We start from the raw sequence: 17407 nt of genomic DNA on the forward strand, positions 1-17407 counted from the left end.
TCGTGGAGATTGACAAAGTGTTCATACAGAGATCAAGATGGATTCCTTTAGTCAGAAGGAGAATCAACAACAAAACAATAAATTACATTGGTAAATTACATGACCTTTCATGTCAGGGTGCTGGACAGTAAGGGATCAAGAATTACATATAGAATTACAGCTATGCAGCTCCCAAACAACTAGTCCGCGCCAGTTTATAATCCACATAATCCTCCACCACTGCAAATCCCATCCCCCACAGCATTGTACTCCTTTAGAGTTGACTTTTAGATACACTTAACACCAAAGTATCAGTAAGGGGAAATGCACATTCATTGTTATTGCCAGTTGTATCGTGAATCACTCACGCACGCATTCACTCACTCAGCTGCTGGAAAGCTGCAGAGTTGCTGCTTTGCTTGACATCTCAACCTGTTGGCGCAGCAACAAATTGTGCCTCACCCACTCTTTCCCGCACAGAGCTCCAGGTCCCAGTGGCCAAAAGAACCCAATTTTGTTCGACATTCAGTGGCGAATTGGCTTCAGCGTCCCTGAGTGATGGAGGGGAGAAATCAGCTATAGCTGCTGCTCCTCATTGTCACCTAGTGACCACATGAGAAGCGTGGTTTGATGGTGACCTCCCAGTCCTCCCCAACCCTTGCTCCATAACTGAAATGACCTGTGATCTAACATACCAAAAATACAGGACAACCCCCTTATAACTCTGTCAGCAGAATCAGGATGAAACGTGGAATAATGTCCAACATCAGGGTCATAGGTTGATCTCACTTCCTGCATACTGTGCACACAGTGCCAGCTTCTAGTGTTAAAAATATAAGTGACGTTTAGGACATTAGATCTCCTATGATGGCACTTTCCATGTGAAGTAACGTCAGCAGTGTTTCTTGCGCATATTATGTATGCATAGTGTGCAGGAAATGACATAGAATCACAAAATTATATAGCACAGAAGGAGATCATTCAGCCCATCGTGTCTGTGCCGGTTCCTTGAAAAGAGCTATCCAATTCAATCCCACTCCCCTGCTCTCTCTCCATAGCCCTTAAAAGTTGTTATCGAATCGGCTAAACCTTGAGCAAGTTTCCTTACTCCACACGCCTAATAATAATCCCTCCAAAACAAAAAACAATAATAAATTGGTCATTTTCAATCTATGACTGTTCGTGAGACACTGCTGTGCGCAATTGGCTGCCGCGTTCGCCCACAAATATACAGTCAATTCACTTTACAGTATATTCTGTGAAGCGCTTTGGGACTCTAGAAGACGTGAAAAGCGCTATATCAAATGCAAGGATTGTTATTATATTATTATTATCAGTGACAACTTAGAAATCAGCCATTTTGCAGCCATGGTAAGTTCGCTGGTCCATGCCAGGAGCCTTGTTTGTGGGGCCCTAGATATATTTTTCTTACAATCATAATTGTCCCATAGTATACAAGCTCCAGGAATGAAATGTTTAGCAATTGGCGTGTGATCAACCCATTAATAATAATAATAATCCTTGTATTGTTTGGGTTCATGAATTATCACTTGGGTTGAGTAACTGCATCAGTGAAACAACAACAACTTGCATTTATATAGCGCCCTTCACACAGGGTAGCATCCCGAAACCACTGTGGGGAGGGGAGAAGAATCAAATGACATCAGGAGTCAACAAAGAGAGAGAAACTGAATAAACATTGGTGGTTGGAACAAAATATAAAAACTGCGTTTGACTATGCAAATTGTCAACCACATCCACAATTCCCATTAACGACTCTTAATTTCATGTCCTCTTTATCATAACAATAGTAACCCTTGCGTTTGATATAGGATTGTGTTACATTGAGAACGTCTTCCTGGTAATTGCTGTAAAGTGTGACAGTATATGTTGTAGGTGGGCAGCCCAATTTGCCCACGGTGATATCCCACAGAAGGCCAAGATGCAAATGATTAATTTCTAAGGCTAATTTCTAAAAAAAAGGCTGAGCTTGTTTTTAACTATATCTTGTCACGTCAAAGGTATCAGCCTGGCTCAGTTGGAAGCACTCTTAACTCTGTGTCAGAGGCTTGAGGTTGAAGCCTCATGTTGGGACTTTAGGCTGATATTCCAATAGGTGTGGGCAAATTGGCTGCCGCATTCAACTACAAATATACAGTCACTACACTTTACAGTAAATCCTGTGAAACACTTTGAGACGTTTCAACAATGAAAAGAGATGCTATATCAATGCCAGCATGATGATTATTAACTGAAAAGCGTTTTGTGAGCAACTATTTGAAGTGCAGCAGCTGTCATAAGACAAATGTGCCAGAAACATCCCACAACGAACAATAAATCTATTTTTTGATGAATATGAATAAGGAAAAAAACGATTAGCGGCCCAGTCACCGGGAAAGCACTCTGCACTTTGGAAAAAGTGTCCAGGAATCCTAAACGTACATCTCAAACATCAAAATAGGTTGACAGAACATCATGTAAACACCTCATTTAAAGCATGGTCACTCCTTCATTTCTGTACTAAAATGTCACAGCTCAAATCCTGACGTGCAGCTTGAACCTACCCAGAGGTGGAAGTGCCACCAACTGAACTAAGCTGCTGTAATAAGCAGGTTGCCTGACAAGATGAGCACCTGCCACTGCACTTCAGTAACCTGGCAAAATTGCTGGAGTCCTATAAGCTCAGTTGTTTGAGCTCTCGCCTCGCAAGCAAGAGGACCTGGGTTCAATTCTCAGGCAGGGCAAAATGTTAGGCAAGTTTCCTTATTCCTGACTTAGCTTTTTACCTAGCAGAAAGTCAGAACCCAGTTGTTAGTCGATTGGCGGATTGCTTTTCCGGGGGCAATAATCCCTTAAGAAAAATAATAATAATTTGGTCACTGAATCCACAACTGTTTATGGGGACACTGCTGTGTGCCATTGGCTGCCGTGTTTTCCTGCAAATATACAGTCAAGTCACTTTACAGTATATTCTGTGAAGCGCTTTGAGACATCTAGAAGACATGATAAAGCGCTATATCAAATACAAGGATTATTATTATTATTATTATAGTGCCCTCCAAAAGCCGACCAGGTGACCCATCCTGTAAATTTACCTATGTATCTTTCAGCTCTCCCTGAAAAGCAGTACCATAAGGCTGTTTAATATTACCATGTGGGAACTGCAAGATTAAAAACAAGGAATACGCCTTTCAATAGTAATGACAATACTGACATTCTGTGTACAGAAATATAAACCACCAAATTCCTTCCTCCAAGAACCACAACAAACATTATCAAATGACGTTCAAAATTTGTAGACACATTATTCTAAAAGCAAGTTCAACAATCTCACTGCACATTCCTGAGTTCACTAAAAGTGTCAGCCTGGCTCAGTTGGTGCCACTCACGATACAGAAAAACAAACAAACTTGCATTCATATATAAGGCCCTGTATCAAATGCAAGGATTATTATTATTAATAATTTCAAGGTCTCCTCTCAAGCCGAACAAAGACACAATACTCACTTGGCTCATTATCAATTATAATGTTCCACTGAGTAAAGCAGTATTTACAATGGTGAGTGGAGGGCACAAGATCCCAGGTGAATCCGGTAATGCTGTGAAACAAGGCCTTAGCAAATCCAACGTGCACCATGAGACAGCTCCGGGACTAACCATTGTGATGGTTTCAAGGGAGGCATGTGAATCCAATGGACCAGTCAGTGTCTTAAACTACTGACTGTTTCGGGCACATCTTTTGGTAGTGTGGTAATGATAGTGTGAAGTCCTGTAGCTCAGTGGTTAGAGCACTCGCCTCGCAAGCGCGAGACCTGGGTTTGATTCCCGCAAGGCGAAACGTTGGGCAAGTTTCCTTACTCTACAGCAAAAACTTTTGTTTACCTAGTAGTAAGTAGGAAGACGGTTGTTAGTCAATTGGTGGAATGCTTCTCTGGGGGTAATAATCTCTTCCAAAAAAATAATAGTAATTTGATGACTCAACCCACGACTGTTTGCGGGACACTGCTGTGCGTAATTGGCTGCCACGATTTGCCTACAAAATATTCAGTCAATTCACTTCACAGTATATTCGGTGAAGCACTTTGAGACGTCTCGAAGACATGATAAACTGGACCGATTTCATCCATTCACCCCCCCAAACCACTCTCCATTTCATCTGGCCCACTCCCTCCCTCCAAAAATCTTATGTTATGTTTCTGGAAGGGAAACACAAAAATATTGCTTATGCACGTGCACGTTTCTCAAATGAAGCGTCCAGCCCTCAGCAGCCGAAAGGTTGGGCCACCCCTGTATAAGGGGAAACACGATCACAACTTAATGAATGCATCTCTCCATTGATGCAAGACCTCAGAATACAAAGACAGCCCATTACATACTCTGTATTAAATATCATTCACCCAAGAATAATACCCAAAGGCAAAAGCAATAAGCAGCACACAAAGTAAATCTGAAAATGGCCTTCATCTTGACCATTATTTGTAACACAGATGTTTATTACATTCCGTCTTCTCCTAAGATGGACTGATTTAGGCTGAAGAGTCATTACCCACTTCAGTCCCTTCTCCGGCTCTTCCTGTCTGCTGTTACAGGAAGCTGATCGTCTTCTCAATAGGAATTGTATGTCTTCAGAGATGTCACCATCGCAATCTTTAAGCGCTCCGAGACCCTACCCCGCGTGAAGGGCGCTATATAAATGCAAGTTGTTGTTGTTGACTTCTTCCCAGGATCACCTTGCCAGCCTTCTTCCTTCAGTCACCTTTTCACCTCCTGAGCACTTGCTTTGTACTTGGGAGGCGGGAACAAAATCACTGGAGAAAAGAGGTTCGATTCTACAATTTCAGAAAACTCCCTGCTTAAGCTGATGGACATCAAGAATTCGCCAATGGATTCAGCTAATACCTGGCCAACCGCAAGTTTGCTCAATTACCACATCCCCACGGGAGTAAGTAGATTTCTGAGAAAATCGATAGGTTTTTTTACCTTTTGCCGTTCCCACCGAGATATCTACTGTGTTCACATAATCCCTCCTTGTCCGACTGTCAAACTGACTCAACCTAAGATGCTGGTAGCTGATTGCACTCTCAAGCAAAGCAATTCTGTCCCCAAGGCCAGTCACTGTACCCTCTATGGCTGACAGACGGATCTCCATGGTGTACACCTTAGAGGCTGCATCAACGTGTCTTTTATTCGTTGCATCTGAGGAGGAGCAAATAAATTCCGATTTATCGTTTGCCTTCTCCAGGATTTACTCCACCATCAGAGGGTCTCTGGTGTAGCAACTCGAAAACGTTTATTCCTATCAGAATAAGAACTGGTGTCACATCTAGTAGACCCATCTAGCATTACTTTTTGGTTTATGAGAGCAATATTTCTTTCTAACTGTACACAATCGGTATACGTTCGCCCATTGCTGCAATTTAGCTAAATGACTGTCAGACCAAAGGATCAGATGAAAAGATTAAAATACTAAAATCTTAATAATAATCCTTGCATTTGATATAGCGCCTTATCACATCTTCGTGCTGTCTCAAAGCGCTTCACAGAATATACTGTAAAGTGAATTGACTGTATATTTTGTGGGCGAAATGCGACAGCCAATTGTGCACAGCAGTGTCCCACAAACAGTTGTGGATTGAAGTGATCAATTTTTTTTTTGAAGGGATTATTACCCCCGGAAAAGCAATCCGCCAATCGCCTAACAACTCGGTTCCTACTTACTGCTAGGTAAACAGAGGTGTGGAGTAGGGAAATTTGTCCAACATTTCGCCCTGCCGGGAGTCAAACCCAGGTCTCTCGCTTGCGAGGCGAGTGCTCTAACCACTGAGCTACAGGATTAACAATGCTAATCTTACCTAATTGTTTGCAGCGTGGAATACAACCCAACCTGCTTATGAGGTGCTGGTCTGGGGTCCATAAATTCCGACCACGGATTTTCTAACAGCATTAAAAAAAAAGCTGCCAGTCAGAGCTTCCGGGTTGTCAGGTCACCTCTGACATCACGTCCTATGCAAAAAAGCATCAATGGCATTTCCTGCACACACACACATTCACAGTGACGTCCATAACAGTGCTGGGGAGCAATGAATAATTAGAGGTGTCGTCCTTCAGATGAGATGTTAACACGTTTTCCTGTTCAGGTGGATGTTAAAAGATTCCATGGCACTAGTCAAAAAGAGAAGCGAGTCTTTCTCTCTCAGTGTCCTGGCCTACAATCACGCAGATACAATTGGTTATTCATCTCATAACTGTTTATGGGACATTGTGCATGTATCGTTCGTCCACAAAATACAATCACTACATTTTACAGTAAATCCTGTGAAGCACTTTGGGATGCCCTTACGAAATCCCTTCTTTTTTCAATTGGTGCCCACGGGATCTTTAACATCCATCTGAAAGTCAGGTAAACATCGATTTAATGTAATTCTGGTTTAATTCCCGGGATGGGTGAAATGTTAGGCACTTTTCCTTACTCCAATGCCTCTCTGTTTACCTAGCAGTAAGTAAAAACCCAATTGTTCGTCGATTGGCCGATCGCATTCCAGGGGTAATAATCCCTTCAAAATATTAATAATAATTTGGACACTCAATCCACGACTGTCTGGACGGTCAAGTGGAGATGTTTCCCTTGGGATCTTTTATACAGACTCACAATGGGTTTACTAACAATCCCTGCATTTCATATAGCACTTTATCATGTCACTAATCCTCAAAGTGCTTCACAGAGTTTTAATGTAAAGTGAAGTGACCATTTGTAAATGAACATGGCAGCTACTGTAAGTACTGCAATGTGCCACAAACATGCTTGTGTGGTTTATGTATGAAAGATTTCTCTCATTTTAGAATAAAATCGCAGATAATGATCTTGTGATGTCAATAACTCATTTCAATATTACAAAATGATTAATTTAAAAATAACCCTTTGCATTTCAAACTCAACATGTGGCGGTATAAATATTTCCGCTGTCTAAAGGAAATTCACCTTCTGTACATTAGATTAGGATTCAAAAAGCAAAACACAAAATTGTGACCTTGAGTCCCACACAGCTTTTCTAGGCAGTACTGGAGTCCTGCAGCTCAGTGGTTAGCGCACTCGCTTCACAAGCGAGAGGACCTGGGTTTGACTCACGGCAGGGCGAAACGTTGGGCAAATTTCCTTACTCCACATGTTAGGTGAATCACCTAACAATAAGTAAGAACCCAGTTGTTAGCCGATTGGCAGATCACTTTTCCGGGGGTAAGTAATCCCTTCAAAAAATTAACGATAATTTGGTCACTCAATCCACGACGAAATAAATTGGAAGCAAGGATTGTTATTATTATTATCCAAAGAAAGGCACCTCCAACAATACAGCACTTCCCCAGCACTGCAATGGAGTGTGAGCTCAATGTCCCAATGGAGGGCTTTTCGGTCTTTCATTTGGAAGGACAAGAGTTTCCAACTGAGCCAGGCTGACACTTATCCTGTCTATTATCAGTGCTTCCTGCCAATTACTCACAATTCTGTGCACTTCACTAGGATTTCCTTCAACATGGTAAATTATTAGAAACTCCTGAAAAGTTGCTGTTAAGTTTTCACTTCTAACTGGCTTAGCTCTCATTTTATGATCAGCCCTGTGTATTGTGCCTTTGCTTTGGATCCCGTTAACAGAGGGAAGAGCGTCCACCATTTAACTAATCGCATTTCCCCCAATTATTTAATCTCACCCTTTAAGTTCCTCGGCTCTAAGAAATATCATCCAAGTCTGCCCAGCCTTTCATTATCCCTTCACTGGGTGAGCAAACACCAACAACAACAACTTGCATTTATGTAGTGCCCTTCATATGGGGTGACTTCCCGCAGCGCTTGTCAATGCCAGAGTCTGACCCCGAGCCGGGGGAGAGGGAAGTGTAACAATCAAAAAGGAAGGTCTTCAGGTGGGATTTCAAAGTGGGGACGGAGGGGGCAAGGCGGAGGGATTGAAGGAGAGAGTTCCAGAGTTTCGGGGCATAGTGGCTGAAAGCACGGCCGCCGATGGTGGAGCGGAGGGGCCGAGGGACAAACAGGAGGCCAGAGGCAGTAGGGGGGTGGAGTGGGGGGTAAGCAAATCAGATAGATAGGGAGGTGCGAGGGCATGAAGAGATGAAACACTAAAGCAATGGGTCAAAGAACCTCCTGCTGTGTCAGATTTCTATAGTTATTACGCACGAATTGCTACAAATAATGACATTACATGAGATTTGAAGAGATCGATTGGTTGGTTTGTGACAACTCTTATTGTGCATGGTGCACGTCATAACTAACTAGTACTGGCATATAATTAAAAATCTTTTCTTCAGCAGGTTGGGCGGATTACTCAAGCCCTCAGGGATGGGTGCTGAGACACTAGGTGAAACGCACAGACTAGGAACACCCAAGGCTCAATCCCTGGTTTCTGATGTTAGACATCCTGCATCGAGAGCACCTCAGCAACCTTGCAGGGTTTAGGGAGGTAAGAGAAAAAAATCAGGCCGTGTGTCTGTCCCCGAGTACTGAGCCTTCAGCAACTGCAGCCCTCTCCTGCTGAACTCTCTTCCAAAACCATTTTGCTTTTCTTGCTTCCTCTCTCCCCGGCTGTTTCAACTAGTCCAGAATAGTAAAACCAGAGGCCCCATGTCCTGAGATAGAAAGAAAACTATCTAATCTGTGTTTAAAGAAATCCCTAGGGAGCCTGTTGCACAGGTTTACTATTCAGAATGAATCTACAGAAAGACTATTTCAGTGAGCGAATAGTGAACCTGTGGAACAGGCTCCCTATGGAGTCGGTTGAAGCAGCAAGAGTTGATTCCTTCACACACAGATTAGATGGTTTTCTTTTAGGAAATAACATTATGGGATATAGTACATATACAGGAAGGTGGAAGGCAAACTAGATGGACATTGGTCTTTTTTTCGTCTAGTATTTCTTATGTTCAAAATGCCTTCTTAAACCGTATCTTTGCCATTACAACCAGACCACCTTTAAATCTCTCATTTTCCCTACTCGCCAAGTTTCTCAAGCGCTTTTAGAGTTCTGTTTGGTGGAAGAAGGCACCACCCAAATGCAAGTGCTTGCTCTCATGAATACTGCCCAGCAGCAGCACCAGTCCTGTGGTCACATGAGGACAGGGTCGAATGCAGCTCCTACGCTCTACACTGCATGCATTTAGAATGTCCATGTCAGAAATGTACCAGATAATTCACCAGATAAAGAGGATGTGTGTGTGTGTGTGTGTGTGAGTGTGTGCAGGAGGGAGGGTGGGTGGAGATACAGAAGATTAAAAGGAAAAGGGACTTCCCTAAATAGTTATTCATCGTGTTACATGACCAGCACTAACACATTCTACCCATGGCACTGTTGGCAGGTTTTTATGTGAAGTAAAACCACTGCAACCGCCCCCCGGAAAATCTTGCCTTGCAATGCCAATGGGATCATGCCAGCATCTCTCCTGCATGGTGTCTGCCCACATGGATATTACAAACCATAATCGTGCACACGCTCAAGTCTGGCCTCCAACACACAAGATAAAAAAAGCTTAAAGAAGGAAATGTCAGGTTGTATAAGTGCAAACAGAGCTTTTAGTAGGTACTCACTGGGCCTAAAGCAGTGGAAGCACTTCATCGCTGGTCACGAAGGTAATCCGAGCATTCCCAAAACGTCCTCCTTCTGTTGAAGAAGCCCTAAAGCAGATCGACAACTTGCATGTCTCTGACGACCACAGAAGGTAAGTCAACCAGAATCAATTGCCGTTATAAAAAGCTGAGCATTGACCCAATAATTTGACTACAGTCAACTGGGTAGAAAGGGAAGGGCATAGGCAGAGGCAAGCCCTACCTCATAAAGCCATTGTGATGTTGCTATGATGTTGCTTGTGCTTTGCAGTTTATAATGTCTCTATCTTCCTTCAGCATATGCCCTCATGTTGGTAATCCTAGTCCAAGAAATAATGACTGACGGAACTGGATTGGAATGATTTGGATTTTAGGGGTAGACCTGGAAGGTGATGTAGAAAATTGGGCTAGGATATTACAAATGAAGTTCAATACAGACTAATGCAAACTGGAGTAAAAACAGTCCAGCATATACAGTAATAATAATAATATAATAATCCTGGCATTTGATATAGCACCTATGTCTTCGAGACGTCTCAAAGCACTTCACAAAATATACTGTAAAGTGAATTGACTGTGTATTTTGTGGGCAAAATATGGGAACCAATTGTGGACAGCAGTGTCCCACAAACAGTCGAGGATTGCGTGACCACATTATTTTTGGAAAGGATTATTCTCAGAAAATGATCCGCCAATCGGCTATCAACCAGGTTCCTACTTCCTGCTAGGTAAACAGAGGGGTGTGGAGAAAGGAACCTTGCCTGATTAATGTCAGTTTGTATTAGTCTGTATTGAGGATTTGCCCTACTTGGGAATCAAACCCGGGTCTTCGTATGTTTTGAACATAATTTTCGTGCTACACCTTCATGAGATAAAGGGTCTGAGAGCTATTGTGGAAAAGTATCATTGAGACCATTAGCCTGGTGTGAATTTCCAAAGCAAAAAATGTAGTGGATTGCATAAAAAGAGATAGAATACATATTAAAGCAAGTTAAAATCACATTATTCCTTAAGGCACTGGATAACCGTCATTCCCTTCCGCCATCAATAATAATAATAATCCTTGCATTTGCTATAGCGCCTCATCACATCTTCGAGATGTCTCAAATCGCATCACAGAATATACTGTAAAGTGCATTCACGTCAGGAGGATGTCCCAAGGCGTTGGACAGTCAGGGATCCGGACCCGAGCTGGTGGATGGGATCAGGAGGGGTGGAGGGCGGGGAAGGTAGGGGGTAGGAGGGTGACCGAAGGCACAGTCGAAGAGGAGGGTCTTGAGATGGATCTTGAAGGAGGCAAGGGAAGGGGCGAGGTGAAGGGACTGGGATGGAGTTCCAGAGGGTGGGGCCTGAGAGGACCTCCCTCATCAGTTGTAAGAGCGGTGAGGGGGAGAAATGCCCAGACTTCCAACAACTTGCAAATATAATAATCCTTGCATTTGATATAGTGCCTTATCACATCTTCAAGATGTCTCATAGCTTTTCACAGAATATACTGTAAAGTGGAGTGACTGTATATTTTGTGGATGAAACGCGGCAGCCAATTACGCACAGCACTGTCCCACAAACAATTTAAAAAATCATAGGAAAACCTAAAATGACAAAGCTTCAACCATCTTTTGACAGTGGCATGCATCTCCAAATCTCTCTCTTATGGTTTGTGTCCCAGCATTTATCAAGCACTTTAGATGTTCTTTGAAGTGAAAGGCACCACCATACAAGTGCTGTGCTGTATTTGTGTGTTAGATGAAGCCCATTATTGGTTTCGAAAGCGAACAGTGTTGACCAAAAAATGCTGATTGCAGGTAACAGGAGTTTACAAAAGGAACAAAAGTTAAGGAAGTTGGATATGTTCCATTTTGTTTTCCTGTCCCTAAAATTATAAATGTTCCCTTCCAACTAAGTGACAGGAATACTTATTAAGACATCAAAGGGAAACCTCAGACAAAATGAGGATTCAACACAGTTGCAGCCCACTTTACATTCACTGCGGACTTTGATGCTAATAAAGATCAAGTGCCAAGGAATGAACAAAGGCTATTCATCTTCCTGTGTGTACTGCTGCCTGTCGAACATGAACAACCACTACCAACAACAACAACTACTATTTGCATTTATGTAGCGTCCTTCACACAGTGTAGCGTGTTGGGAGTATTACATAATCTCATTATCATAATCGCATGAGAGTCAAATTTCTCTTTCACAACCCCCAAACACAAATAAATACAAATTCCATTCAATTAATCATTACCATTTTAATCTAACATTACATACTGAAAGCAACGTACTTCCTTGCTCTTCGAAAAGGTCTCAAATTCAACAATACAAATTAATCTTAGTGAAGTCTTTTAGGGATCATTTCTAAGCCCATAAAGGGAAGCTGCTGAAAGCACGGCTGAGGACAGTGGAGCAGGGGGCACGAGAGGCCTGAGCCAGCTGAGCGGAGGTGGAGGTCTGTGGGTGTAAGCAGGTCGGAGAGGTAGGGAGGTGCCAGGGCATGAAAGGATTTATAGACGAATGAGAGGATCTTGAAGTCGATCTGTTCTTTGATAGGGAGGCAGTGGAGCTTAGTAATGATTGATGTGACAGGGATATGGAGTTCAGAGTGAGTGAATATAAAGTTTTTGAATTAGTTGGGTTTTGGAGCCAGGGACACTGGAGAGGAATAGTCAAGGTGGGAAGTGACAAAAGCGTGGACGAGGGTTTCAGCTGCATTGGGTGTGAGGCTGAGTCGGAGGTCAGGCAAGTCAGTAATCCACAAGCATCTTGTTCTTGAGCCACAAGCAATCCGGAAATTAAGTTCTAGGCTGACATTAAGTATCCCCACTCAAAAAAGGGAGTTTATTCCAGTGTCCTGGTCAATAATCTCCCAAATAAAGATTGGTCATTGATTCAAGGCTGTTTAATACACATTTTCTACATTTTGCAGCATAACTTATGAAGCACTTTGAGACATTCCCCCAACGTGAAAGGTTTTATACCAAATCCAAGAATTATAATTTTTTTATTTAAGAATGCCTCTCAGCCCATTTGATCTTATCCTAATATTAACCTTAAGACCACAGACAACAATATTCCAAATTAAGAACAAGTTGTTGAGACTTATAGTTTAGTGGTTAGAGCACTCCCTTCGCAAGCAAGAGACCTGGATTCCATTCCCGGCAGGGCAAAATATTGGGCAAGTTTCCTTATTCCACAGGGCTCTGTTTACTTAGCAGTAAGTAGCAACCCAGTTGTTAGTCGATTGGCGGATCGCTTTATCAAGGGTAATAATTCCTTTAAAAAGATTGATCACTTCAATCCATGACTGTTTGTGGGACGCTGCTGTGCGCAATTGGCTGCTGTATTTCACCCACAAAATAAACAGTCAATTCACTTTACAGTATATTCTGTGAAGCGCTTTGTGACGTCTCGAACGCATGATAAAGCACTATATCAAATGCAAGGATTATTATTATTAAGACTGTTTTCCAAAACTGTTAAAAAGGCTGTCCATGAAACCGACCACTAGATGGCGCTTGTGTTTTACCAAAACCAGATTTCAGGGGGAAAATAATCAAATGTAGACAAGGGATTACATTTATTGTTTTTTTCAATTCGCTTCAAATCCAAATGAATTAAAATGAATCATAGTTCACCTGAAAGGAGGTAGGGTGTGAGAGAAAGCCTATAAGGGTATCACTGTGCAGAATCATCATATAGTGTGTCCTGTGAGAAAGTGGGAATAGACAGCACTAGACAAATCGAATGGTCTTCTGCAATAATAATAATCCCTGCATTTGTTCCAACGCCTTATCAAGTCTTTGAGACATCTCAAAGCGCTTCACAGAATATACTTAAAAATGTGAATTGACAGTATATTTTGTGGGCAAAACGCAGCAGCCAATTGCGCTGAGTCCCACCTCAAACAACGGTGAGAAAGCACATTTGTAACAGGAGAGTCAGAAAGAACAACTTGCAATAACTAGATGTGTTGTTTTTTCCATGGGATCGACCATTCCATCACCCGAGTCCCCGCACCCAAAGACAATGACACCTGGTCACTGGAACTGCACCCTGAGTCTCTCTGACTTGCCCTTCCCTCCCTCCTCACTTTCAAAGCCAGCCTCCAAGAATTACTTCTTTGATCATCATTCCCACCCGGCTTGGCTTCCCAGCCAGCAGCGCGAAGCACTTTGGACGAAACCCTGGAATTCCCTCCCTCAATCCCTCTGCCTTGACCCCTCCCTTCTCACTTTCAAATCCCTCCTAAAGACCATCCTTTTTGATCGTGTTTACAGTTACCTTCCCCCTCCCTCTCCCCCTGGTTCGGCGTCAGACTCCGCCACCCAAGTGCTCTGGGACGCTAACCCACGTGAAGGGCACTATATAAATACAAGTTGTTCTCCTCACCACAAGAAAAGGTGCTATATAAATGTAAATTGTATCCTAAAGTACTGTTCTGGATTTGCTTTTTCATTCCCATTTTTAAAATCTAATATACCTCTATTGTCTCCACAGAGACATTTCGTTTCAAGACTGAATAGCCCCAGCTTGTCTAATTACTCCTTGCTCGTTCCTCTAACACTGGGGATTATCCACGTTGCTCTCCTCTGAACCGCCTCTAGGCACTGTACAGCCCATGTTGAATTGCCACAAAGCGTTCATTAAAGATAAGGAATGTTGGGAATAAGGAATTAATGTATCAACACTTGTTACCATCATTCTGTTCTTTGTTCTGCGGAACAGTCTGAGAAGTTTTCTTACGTGAAGTGAAGGGTGCTTTATAAATGAAAGCTGTTCGTCCTTTTACCCAAATTATCCTCTCCCCTCTCATCAATGCACCAATAATATAATCACTGAAAATGTAAGGCATCTGCTCTTTTTTATGATGGAATGCAAGTCCCCAGGCTGCTAGACACAGATTGGGAAAGAGAGCCAAGTCCTTGAGCAATGCTTCACTTTCAACAATAACTTGCATGTGGAGTCCTGTAGCTCAGTGGTTAGAGCGTTCACTTCACAACCTGGGTTCGATTGCCGGCAGAGCGAAATGTTGGGCAAGTTTCCTTACTCCACACCCGTCTGTAGGAACCTGGTTGTTAGTCGATTAGCTGATCGCTTTTCCAGGGGTGATAATCTTTTCAAAAATAATTAGTCACTCAATCCACGACTGTTTATGGGACAGTGTGCGCAATTGGCTGCCGTGTTTCAGCTACAAAATAGTCAATTCATTTTAAAGTATATTCTGTGAAGTACTTTGAGATGTCTCGAAGACGTGATAAGGCGCTATATCAAATGCAAGGATTATAATTATTATTATATAGCGCCCATCACACAGGATAGCATTCCAGAGCATTTGACAATGGCGGAGCTCCACGGTGCTATTGTCCCTCGAGTCAGATGGTTGTGGGTTTAATTTCCAAGTTGGGACTTGGAACTCATATAGTCTTAGCTGACCCTTCATTGCAGTGCTGGCGGAATGCTCCATCGTTGGAGGTGCCGTCCATCAGATGATACGTTAAAGATCCCATGGCACTATTCAAAAAAAGTGAGTTTCTCCCAATGTCTTGGCCAATATTCCCCCAAATAAAATTTGGCCATCCATTTCATGGCTGTTTGTGGGACATTACTGTGTGCAAATTGGCTGCCACATTCGCAGTAAATCCTGTGAAGCGCTCTGATTCATCCTGCAAATATGAAAGGCAGTTTAATAAAATCAAAGGTTTTTATGTATTACTAGAGCTACCCATTGCAGCTATTCTTGCAACCATGTTGTTGAGTGATCAACTGCCATGCACGTGTGATGCGCTTGCTTAGGTCACAATTCATCAACAATAAGAGATCTCCAAAAATTTGCACATTACACTCCCCCATGCAAGACCTTTCCAATGAGGTATAAATCTTGTCTGTCAATCGGTTATTGCGTTATTGGCAGACACACACATTTTGTCTTTATTAGTATAACAATAATCCTGATATTAAACTGGTTTTATACTGTGAGGGGCTTACACCTTCTATCTGAAAAAAGAGGCTACTGTAGTGCAAGCAAGATACCTATATCACAATAACAAACTGCTGTAAACAGCCAGAAGTGGTATCTTTTCAGGGCAAAACTTAAGGCAAGTTTCCTTACTTTACACACCTCTGTTTGCCTATTCACGACTATTTGTCATGAATTGTGGCTGGTGTGTTTCCCCACAAAATATACAATTCACTTTACAGCATATTCTATGAAGCATTTTGAGATATCTTGACGACAAATTGTATCAAATGCAAGGATTATTATTGTTATTATCATTGTCCCAATCCTCAATTCCCAAATAAGAGCAGGAAAAAAAATTCAGAAGACAGTTGCGGATATTCAGGCTGAGCTGAGGGTCTACGTTTTCTATTCTAACTGGATGTCACTGTGTGCCCGATGTATATCAATCCTCTGTCAACCTGCTGACTCGGAGGCAAGAGTGCTACCAAATGAGCCAGGTTGACACTATCAGTAGCAATCTTTCCAGAGTAGCAAATTAGTTTAGCACAGTGGGATATGACCTGTGCTCCTGGGTGAAGAATGCCTCTCAACTCCTTTTTTTTCTCATCTCTCCTCCTCTCCTGAAGCCGCAAGACTTGCTTTTTTCTGTTCCTGGGCTACGGTTCCTTGAGGAAATCGGCTATAGAGGCCATCCTGTCCTAATCCAGGATTCACCTTCCAGCCAGAGTGTCTGGAGCAAGAATCCTGAGGCAATCTACAACACTTGCCCCCGAATTGAATGCGAGACAACACACGTGAAATAAAACTCATCACTCTTATACAAAACACTATTGGAACACCATTGAGCTCAGGCATACAAAAATCAATGCAGGTGAACAGCAGACAAATGTAATGGAAAACATGCAGCAGGGACAAATTAGACTGACCTTTGTGCAGAGTCCCGGCTGTGCTGTGACTCAGAGGTCCTGGTTTGGCTGGGTTTAGTGGGGTACACGTGGTCTGCATGGTTTGTCTGGCACAGGCTCTCTGCGGGATTACTGCGGGCACTACACACAACGCAGCAACAAATCTGATAGATGAGAGTCAGCCTCACTGTGTACACTACACAGCCAGAGGCCAACCTTCACAGTGGCTTTGAAATGTGCAGTACTGGACAACTATGAACTCACAAGGAGAGACCTGACCTTTGCCTTTCAGTTAGTCTGTTGTTCAAGGGGCAAATCCTTATCCCAGCCACTGGTTAACTCAATCGGTCAGGGGACTGACTAACCTTGAAAGCTTTTGACCGACCAATGCAGAGTTAAAAGCAGGACAGGAAAGGATTGAGCAGCTCACGCTCAATGTAATGTGCGCTCTGGAACCTGTGCCCTGGTACGAACTATTTCAGGCGGGAAGCAGACAAGTAGACTAATAGTACTCAACAAGCTCTGATCCTACTTTGTCGAATGCCAGAGTTACAATCAGCAATGCTGTAACCCACAGTCCATTCTGCAGCATTATATTGCAACACTATTTACAAGTGACAAATTCCTGGGACTGACCTACCAGGGTCCTTGGCTGAGGTCAGCTCAATGAACACAAGGCCAGACTCACTCGATGATCAAAGACACAGTCTGCCAGCCCTGTCTACCGTCATGAAATCCGAAGCTCACATCTCTACGTCGGGCTCCAATAGCTCCTATGAACACGAGACTAACGGGATTAACACGAGAGGATCACCGGCCTTTTCACCACATCACAATTTTTTTAATAATCTGTTTGAAGATATGATTCATTGCAATTTGTCAGTTGAAATAAAAGGAACTCTTTCCAGGTGAGCCTGTCCCTGAGTCAGAGAATTGAACCAGAGCAGGTGCCAG

At 42.8% G+C, this 17407-nt stretch overlaps 1 protein-coding gene across 2 annotated transcripts in view; it reads right to left on the minus strand.

Annotated features, from left to right (window-relative positions):
- The window catches only part of psd3l (pleckstrin and Sec7 domain containing 3, like), a 217391-nt gene that overhangs the window by 149410 nt on the left and 50574 nt on the right, over window positions 1–17407 (minus strand). The window lies entirely within an intron of this gene.

Source organism: Callorhinchus milii, unplaced genomic scaffold (assembly GCF_018977255.1).
Source record: "Callorhinchus milii isolate IMCB2004 unplaced genomic scaffold, IMCB_Cmil_1.0 Scaffold1, whole genome shotgun sequence".
NCBI lineage: Eukaryota > Metazoa > Chordata > Chondrichthyes > Chimaeriformes > Callorhinchidae > Callorhinchus > Callorhinchus milii.